Raw genomic sequence first — 10000 nt, 5'->3', positions numbered from 1 at the left:
AGTGTAGTATTTATCTGGTCAATATTTCTGTTTGTGGAAGAGCAGTATTATATTTGTTATAAATTTTCCTTTCCAAGGATCAAAGCAGAGCAAAAAATCCTGTATTTAAATATATATATATATACATAAAATAAATGAGTAATTAATTAGATACCATAATTTACATGCACAAGGAACTTGCGTAAATATGTTTACTCTAGTACCACATGTATTTTTATTTATTTTGTTTGTGTCACTATAAATTTTCATTATTTCCATATACATTTTAATTATAGTAATGATAATTGTAGTTGTCAGATTATTATTGCATGGTAATAATTCTTCATATCATTTAATTCAGCTTAAGTTAGAAGTATGATTAAGAAGTCATTGTAATAGAGAATTTGAATGTAGACATTTGTATCTGTACAAGTTTGTTAGGTTCTTTAAATATCTCTCTATGGTTCCTTGGAGAGACTTTATGGGCACCCAGACAGGGAGATCAATGGTAACACTGAAAGCAAGTAATATACATGTTGAATTGTCCAGCAAGCTTGGGATGAGACAGGTGCCAGCGCAGCGGATTTTCATAACCGTTGAGATTCAGAATAAAAAAAAGGCAAGATAATACATATATTGTGTAATACTACTGGTATTGATATAACTTGCATGTGCATAAATGTAATTTAGCTGGTTGCACTTCGTCATTACAAAATGTCAGCAGTATAGCAACATGCACGGCACAAGTTTACTTTACTGTGTCACAGCCGGCCAGACAGATTCAAATCGCCGACCCGAATCCTAGGAGCTGCCAAACCAGTGAGCACAGGACTAGTGCAGGTTTAATCTGTACTTCAGTTGTTTCCCTTGTTAGGAAAGTATAAGTATGTATATAGTATATCCAGACATAGTTATCCAATTTGAGGTATGCAAAATTCTATATTAAAGCTATCTTGCAAGATGGAAGAACCATGATGCATGTTGTCAGATCTTGCAGAAACTTCTCTGTGCATTTTATCTGCAAGGAGGTGCATGGACAGCAAAAAATCACTTGTGACTAAATGGTTACTAAAGCACAAAGGAGGGTAGAACAATTACACTGCTGTAAATTCACATGGTGGCAACCAAAGAGATATAACTTGACAGTTGTGGTAAAGAGGAAGTACTGGCAAAAGAAAGAAAACTTTTTTTTCCCATGACTTGCAAAACTCATCAGTATTAAGATTTTTTTTTGTGTGTGTTAAACACCTTTGGGTTGCATGTTCTCAGTTAGAAACTTGTTACCACTGAACTTTATCCTTTAACATTCCAAATCCTGAGCCAGAGGGGCTTGTGCATCAGGGAAATATGAGGCACATGTTTCATAATTACCAAGGGAACAAATCTGCTGAAAATCTAATGCAGGTCATTTCATACTTAAATGAGAAGGTGCACATCACATTTTTTTGCGTCTGATATTGCAAGAGCAAGAGACTTTACTACAGTGTCATTATTTATCTCCATAAATAGATACAAGGTTAGAGGCTTGATAATGATTTCACAAATATACATACACACCCACATATTGTCTGAATCATATGAAGACATCAAAGCATTAGGGGTATATTTTCCTATGGGCCTAATACCCCAAATTTACTTTTTGTGTGCATGAGAGAGAGAAAAAAAAAGAAAGAAAGAGAGAGAGACAGAGATTGAGAGAAAGAGTGTGTGTGAAAGAGAGAGAGAGAGAGAGAAAGAAGAAAAAGTGTGTGAAAGAGAGAGAGAGAGAGAAGAAAAAGTGTGTGAAAGAGAGAGAGAGAGAAGAAAAAGTGTGTGAAAGAGAGAGAGAGAGAGAGAAGAAAAAGTGTGTGAAAGAGAGAGAGTGGGTAGGGGGCGTAGGCATGTACGTTAGTGTGTGAGCACGATGGAGTACGTGCATGAGGATAGCTAAGAGCAAAAAAAAGAGATGGGAAAAGGCATAAATAAACATGTAAAAAATGCTTATTCACGTACCAGATTTGTACGCTAACTTGGCATTCATCACAGCTCACCATAATAGGCCCAGCATCTGCCGAGTGTAGGCACACGCCCTCACCTGCCCATTGGATTTTCACTTCCAAGCATGCTAAGTAAAAAGTTTCTTTGTCAGAGTGCATATATGCTTCCATTATTCTTTGTAAAGGTATAATAGGCATTTGTACAAGTTGTATAATATTATCATTTAAATATATAATTATGATAAAAACTAGTTTTTTACTATCCATGACTTCTATTTATAATATGTTATAATTATGATGGACAATGGAAGTGCAATGTGATTTATATTATTTTGCCATGGTTACCACCAATTGTAAAAAAAGAAAAATGAAAAACAAGTTTAGTACAAGTACACAGATTAAAAATGTCCAATGGTATAATGCTTTTATGTGAAAGAAAAGTAAGTTTATTAAAAAAAAAAAAAAATGCATTGAGAAGACATTGTAGATATATTCATTATCTAACAGAATACTTAAAATTATATTAAAAAGTCTGAGTTTCTAATGGGAAATTTGATAAATCATGAAAGATACCTCCTTTCTTGGGGAAAGGACAACTGAAGAAATTAAATATTAGAAAAAAGCTTTATTATTGACTTACCGTGAATGTGACAGGTGACAAACAGAAAGAATTTAGGATTACTAAGTCTATTTACCAAGTTGTGGACTTAAAAATAAACCACTAAGAAAGAGTAAAAAAAAAAAAACTTTTAAAATAGGTTTCATAATCAACCTGTACCCCATCACTGCATGATGTTTTCATTTGTGATCATAAAATTATATTTGGTTTTGATGAAAGACATGTCTAATAAAGCAGAAGTAAAGGTTTAATTAAATTCCTATAAAAATTAAAGGAAATATTGTTGTTTCACATGAGATATGATATGTAAAAAAGCATCTTTCCAGGTAGAAAGTGAGGAAGCAATTTTTCTTCTTTTGGAATAAAAGAGTAAGACCACATTTTGTTAGTAATTTGCACTTGGCAATTTTACATCACCGGCTTGATGGTTTCCATTCTATTTAATGTGCAGTCATGTCCATTCACACATCAGTCACATAAGGTTAGGATGTAGCTCTTAGTAGAGTATGATGTTTAGGATGCTGAAAATCAGGGTATTGAAGAGCCAGGATTGAATGGTGTTTTGAAAGGCTGTCGCAAAGGACACTAGACAAATTATCGTCTCCATAGCTAAAGGTATCTGGAGCCATCAGTCATTAACCCATCCACGACGGGGGAATTCTAGCCTTGAATGTCCCAATGCCGGGGCGTTCGAATTATTAAGCCTAAATCAATTGAATGGCTGGCACAATACTGTGCCGCCCGGCCACTGGGCTTTTGAATGCGCAGTACAGCACTGTACCACCCGTCCAGTGTGGGTTAATACAACAACTGAATATATGATAGAGTAACAGTGGGTATAATTGGGTATAATTTCCACAGATTTTTCCAAATGGATGTGAGTGTGCATGTGGGTATGTACACACAATCATGTAATCACTTGTGTATGCCAATCTTACAATCATCATGCCCAACAAGATGCCAGTTTTTATATAATAATTACCATTAATGATGCCTTTGGTTGTCTGTTGTGTGATGTGGTCCCCTCACTGTAAGATAACTCTTGCATAGTGTAAATTTGCCCTTCACAGTCTATTATAACTTTGATGTTATAAGGTGCCAATGAAACATTATTACAAGAGCTTATTTTATTGATACTAAAATTTACATACAGGCCATTAGAGTTAGCAAAGCTGACCAATTTCTCCCAAGTTGCCATGGCCCCTTCATTTCACTTTAGTCCATGTTCAATTATTGAGTTCTTTCTCATGTTCTTCTTACTCTATCATTGATGTTTATCTTTTTCCATAGACTATGCCCTCCTCCCAATGCCCTTAGCAGGGAGGAAGATACTAGGTCAGTGGTGGTCTTGCTCATAATAGCCAGACTTGCCTATCAGAGCTATGGGAAAATCGTCTTTAGTCCTCAATCCTGATCAAGAGATAGCAGTGGATATCAAGGTATTGGGACATTAGTGATGGATGTCCAAGTGGTGGTTGTCACAAGCAGTAGCTTACTACAAGGTGACCAAGCACTGTATGCTCTGCACTCCCATTCTTGAAATGATCCTATATCCTTATCAAGGACTCCAGAGTGATGAAAGACCTTAGCTGACTATACTATGTGTTGTATCTAAGCCCTTAGTGATGTTCATGAGGCAGTTCCAGTTTCTACTGAAGCCAGTTTCGCACCATTCTCCCTAAACTGCCAAGGAGAAATATGAGGTGGTATCTGCATGGATCTATGTCAGCCTCTGGGAGTATGGAAGTCTTGTTGACAACTTGCAGGAATGTTAACACACCTTGTAGTCCTAAGTAAAAAATAAATAATAGGAGAGGGAACCCCATCCAGGGTTGAGAAAGACTTGTTATTAAATATTCTCTTTAATGCCCTTGAAGAGAACAAGGAACTTGAGTACATAGACTGGGATGCCATGGCTCTAATAAGGGTGAGTCTACCTAGTCCAAGGCCTCCTTGATTTGCCCTGAAGTCTGCCTGCATACAGGCACCATTTCTCCTTGCAAAGGACTGACTAGCCAGCATTTGTGTTTCTGGTAGGGGATCATGGTGCATACACTTTGTGGGCTTGAGTAATTTGTGACTCATCATTTATGTCATCACATCTGGCCAAAGCTCTCATTCTAGCCATTTATTCTGCCTAACTTATGTGGCTGTGTCCTTAGCATACCTAGGTTCCCAGGCATTCTGTCTCTTGATTTTTTTGTAGTAGCTATTTACGTTGGGCTTCCTGATCTAATCATTGCCGTGCCAGAAGTCCTTGGGACTCCTGGACTGCAGATGGGTTTTGGGTATAGTCTGTAAGGGTGAGGCTGCTCGATTTATGGCAATGAAGAGGCTGGCCTGGAGCACATCCACATCATCAATCTCCGAAGCCGTAATTTTTTGTGAGTCAAGTCAATTTATTCAGAAAGGCTTGCCAGTTAGCTTATCCTACTTCCATCTAGGATTATGCTGGACCAGCAGCCAATCAGGTGGTGGCAAACCTATAGTGATTGCTTGTGACAGTCTGTTAACATACGCAGCTTTCTGATTTTTGAGAAGAGCAGGCGTAAGACAAACCTCAAGGAGGAGAGGAAGCCTGAAGCCTGAAAGCTGCTCTTTCCTGATAGACCAGGCCTGAGCAAGATGCTTTAGGAAATAGTTTGCCTACCTTGCAGCTATATGCCTTGTGCGGCTTGCTGATGCCGGACTTGGACTTGGTCTTCAGTTGGCCAAGCCAGCCTGTCACAGGGCATCATTCCCAGGCTTGTGCTGTATAATATTGTTTAGATAAGTAGTCCATGAGGCTGCTCTACATTCTACAAGCAATTATGATTTATTCATGTATTCTGTGTTGTATGAATATATAGATAGATAGATTAGATAGATGATAGATAGATAGATAGATAGATAGATAGATATAGATATAAATATATATATATATATAGATATAAATACATATATATATATATATATATATATATATATATATATATATATAGATATAAATATATATATATAGATAGATAGATATAAAGATATAAATACATATATATATGTATATATATATATATATATATATATATATATATATATATATATATATATATACATATATATACATATATATTTATATATATAATATATATAATATATATATATATATATATAATATATATATGTATGGCAAAAACACTTACTGTGTTGATAATATGGCAGAAAAACCCACTATACACAAAATAGATTAATTAAAAAAAAAAAAAAAAAAAAAAAAAAAAAAAATATATATATATATATATATATATATATATATATATATATATATATATATATATATATATATATATATATATATATATATATATATATATATATATATATATATATATATATATATAAATATATATATATATATATATATATATATATTATGTATGTATGTATAATATATAATATACATATATGTATATATATAAAAAAATAGAGAGTGAGAGAGATAAATATATCACATGTATGGGGATTGAAAGGTCAGAGGGACTGCTTAGGGGCTAAGGGAATGTATTATTCAGCAATTATCCCATAGAAAAGGACAACAGGGAGCTGTTACCACCACCACCACCATCACCACCACCACCTCATATAATACAAACACAGTACTACATCACTGTGTAACTGGTTTCCTAAAACATGTTACACTCACTGGACAAAGAAAACTACATATCAAGAGGAAAATAAAATACCGATTGCTTAGGAGAATATCTTTATGGAATCAGAATTGATACATGAATTATAAGTATATGTCAACTAAAAGAATAGTTGCCAATGCATAATATAGCAGAGAACCCCAATCTCAAAAAAGCACACCTCCATCACTGGAAGAAATAAGCTGCCGGTAACACAACTGGGACAACCATGATGCTCTCATCACTAGAAAAAACTTCTGTCGTATAAACCCAAAACGTATTAGGATTTTGCATTGCGTAGACATCGGTATGGAGTAGGTTCGTTAATCTATTGAGATTCTGGAGTTTTTTTGTTTTGTTTTTTCTGAACCAAATTTTAAATTTTATGTTGCATTTCTAACAACAGAAAGCATATACTTTTCATCTTATTCATTCAAACTTATTGATTTGATTAATTCAATAAAGATTCAATCAGTAAAGTTGTAAATAAACATTCTTTTCATTAATCTGAATGAACATTGCCTTATTCTTCAAATATTTAAAACAACAAAATGTTAATTACATTGCTTTTATATAAGATACAAGTTTCTTGATATCATTCTTACTACTACGCAATCTACGTACCTTTTTCTCGTACCTTTTTGTGACTTTTACCATTTAGATAATGCATATAACATTGTACTTTAAAACAGTGTCATAAAACTGGCATGATTTCCTGAATACAAACCCTTATCATTATCATTAAGAACTTCCAATTATTTGTTGCATATTTAACAAAAAATATAAAAAATCAAAGATATTACTCATACTAATAGTGAAGACACGGATAAAATGTTTGATCTTTTCAACTCAGTTATATTGCTATGGTATATCAAAATGAGGGCTATTAATTTTGATCGCACAAATGCAAACCCACAACCTCAGGTAACATCACGGCAAATATACGTACCTAGCAAAACTTACTTCGTAGTTCATAAAAAAAACAAGCTTAACCCATTCCCGACGGGGGAATTCTAGCCTTGAATGTCCAAATGCTGGGGCGTTCGAATTATTAGGCCTAAATCAATTGAATGGCTGGCACAATACTGTGCCGCCCGGCAACTGGGCTTTTGAATGCGCGGTACACATGCTGTACCACCCGTCCTGTGTGGGTTAAACAAGCTAACATATATGGAGAGAGAAAATGTATCATAATTGATAAGAGCAAAGTAAATATCTTGTAAGCCACTTCTGGTTATTCTATGGTAAGTAACCTAACCCAAAACATACAATAAATACTTTTCTTTGACAATTTTTTTAAGTTAGCGTTACCCTCTCCTCTACCAGACGTAGTATGTCCAAGTCTTAGCCTGGCTGTGCCTATTCAAACCTAGCTTATGCTAACCTAAAATTAGCTGGGACTACACTCGAAATTATATCAACCTAAGTTATACGAAAATAATTAATCGATCACGTTTAATTAAAACTGCCCTATTTAGAATGAAAGAGTTTTTCATTTCTCTCTTCATTTACTTCTTACAAAACACAAATTTCTTTAAGCTGAAGATAGAAAGGATAGAAAAATGAAAATAAAATAGAAATATAAAATAAAACTAGAAAAGACAGAAAATGAAAAAGCACAACCTTTCAAATTTACTCCTTCTTTTTTCTTCTTTTTTAATAATTCACGAACAAAATGGAGAACACGTTGAGAATCCCATATTAACAAATAGAAAAAAATATTTCTTAACTTTAATGCATATATATAGTTCCCTATAAATCACAAGTGCTGCAGCATTGTTTTTTGGAAGCTATGCTGAGGAAGCATGAATGACATATTCATGCAGAACAAAAAAATAAATAAAAACATGGAGAATCACATAAATATATATCTCTTTGGGTTCCATATTATTGTAACTTGCATCTAGATCTTCTCTGCAACAAGGAATCAGAAAAAATGGAAAGATAAATTTTACTCCACTTGTCTATTCCTTCTTTGCAAATCTTTATTATTATCCTTTATTAGTGTGTGTGTGTGTGTGTGTGTGTGTGTGTGTGTGTGTGTGTGTGTGTGTGTGTGTGTGTGTGTGTGTGTGTGTGTGTGTGTGTGTGTGTGTGTGTGTGTGTGTGTGTGTGTGTGTGTGTGTGTGTGTGTGTGTGTGTGTGTGTGTGTGTGTGTGTGTGTGTGTGTGTGTGTGTGTGTGTGTGTGTGCGCGCGCGTGCATGCGTATGCATATGCATGAGTTTGTGTGTGTGTGTGTGTGTGTGTGTGTGTGTGTGATTTTGTGTGTGATTGTGATTTTGTGTGTAATTGAGTGAGTAAGTGAGTGAGTGAGTGAGTGAGTAAATGCATGTGTGTGTGTGTGTGCATGTGCGAGACTGTGTTCACATTTTGGTGTGTGTATCGTATATGCATTTGTGTTTCCACTTGTTTGTCTTATGTTCATGTACATTCTAAAGATTTAATAAAACAAAAGTTGGCTATAGCAAACTAAAAACTGCACAAATGCAAAAGATCACTCACAATTGCTTTATTTTTGATAAATCAGTAAAGATTTGCAGTTTGTATTTGCAGCCAGATAGCACTTAATACTCTCTTCCAAAATGCACTTACCAAATGCAGTAAAGTATGTAATGCAAAACAGTGCTTCGTACATGGCAGTAATACAATATATATTTTCCTCTTATGACTCCTAAACACACCAGCATGTTGTGACCCTTGTCCTGTCACTGCAAGGTTTTCATAATGGGATTCCTGAGGTAAACAATTAAGTGAAGGGCACAAAAATACTGCCCATTCATGCATACATGCAAGCCTACACCCCCACACATCCAAACCCACAGCACTAATACCAGATACAGACACACCCACACATCCACACATCCACCCACACTCCCAGACACACAGCCCTCCCTCCATGCACTCACTTCTACCCACCTGCCACATACAGACGTCTCACGATTACATTAAATGATTAACTACTGAGTTTCTGAAATCTGACTATTGTTAAATCTCACATTTGAAAAGAACAGTAAGGTTTATATAGAAACCAAAGTTTATGTAAATACGAAACACTTGTTAACATTAGAACATAAATCAGTCATAAACAATGTGAATAATGGTATATAGTTTAGTATAAAGATAAACATATCATCATGTGTATACAGATGGAAAAAACAGTTAGACATACGGACATGGAGACAAACATTCAGAGAGATTGATTTACAATGATGTGGATACAAAAACAAAAAATGCAAGAGATAACCCAGTAGCTGAGCATCGGATGTCTATATCATATCATCACAAACATATCACAAACTTCAGTCTACTTCCTTTCCAAAAAATATTGATAACAGGACACAAAGAAAAGAAAAGCCGCCATAAATAAGTACCGAGTTTTCCTAAGTCATAGACTCAGTTTGGACAAAACATAAAAAACTCTAAAGGAGGGTGTGGTATGGTAAGATATAAAGGAAATATACCATTAATAATAGCATTTTGGTTTTGATTTTTAGATCAACTTCACAAAACATTATGTCTGATAAAAAAAATATATATATAAAAAATCATATATACACATTACAACCTATTTTTGGTTACAAGGGCTTAGGCACAAATCTATCTGGTGAGTATCTGAAACTGACCACTGGCATCACAACCCTATTTTGAAACCCTCAAAAATCTGATCTATTGCTTTTAAGTAAGTTTTAAACGGCTTGCTGAGTGTGACAAAACTCGAATCTCCTTTTTCACATCGTTCCTAGATATTCAAATCTGTTTCCTC

The 10000-nt window shown here is 34.6% G+C and overlaps 1 protein-coding gene across 1 annotated transcript in view; it reads right to left on the bottom strand.

The window, feature by feature from the left end:
• Nucleotides 1–8287: 8287 nt before the first annotated feature.
• Nucleotides 8288–10000, bottom strand: part of Klp98A (kinesin-like protein 98A) — a 25188-nt gene continuing 23475 nt past the window's right edge. The window contains exon 24 of the mRNA XM_043035755.2: nt 8288–10000. This exon is cut by the window's right edge and continues 1053 nt beyond it. The gene's annotated coding sequence lies outside the window, so the exon portion shown is untranslated.

This window comes from Penaeus japonicus, unplaced genomic scaffold (assembly GCF_977035675.1).
Source record: "Penaeus japonicus unplaced genomic scaffold, GWHDUDI00000001_assembly GWHDUDI00000010, whole genome shotgun sequence".
Lineage (NCBI taxonomy): Eukaryota > Metazoa > Arthropoda > Malacostraca > Decapoda > Penaeidae > Penaeus > Penaeus japonicus.
The sequence above is the reverse complement of the archived record's forward strand: the minus strand, read 5'-3'. Positions and strand labels throughout refer to the sequence as shown.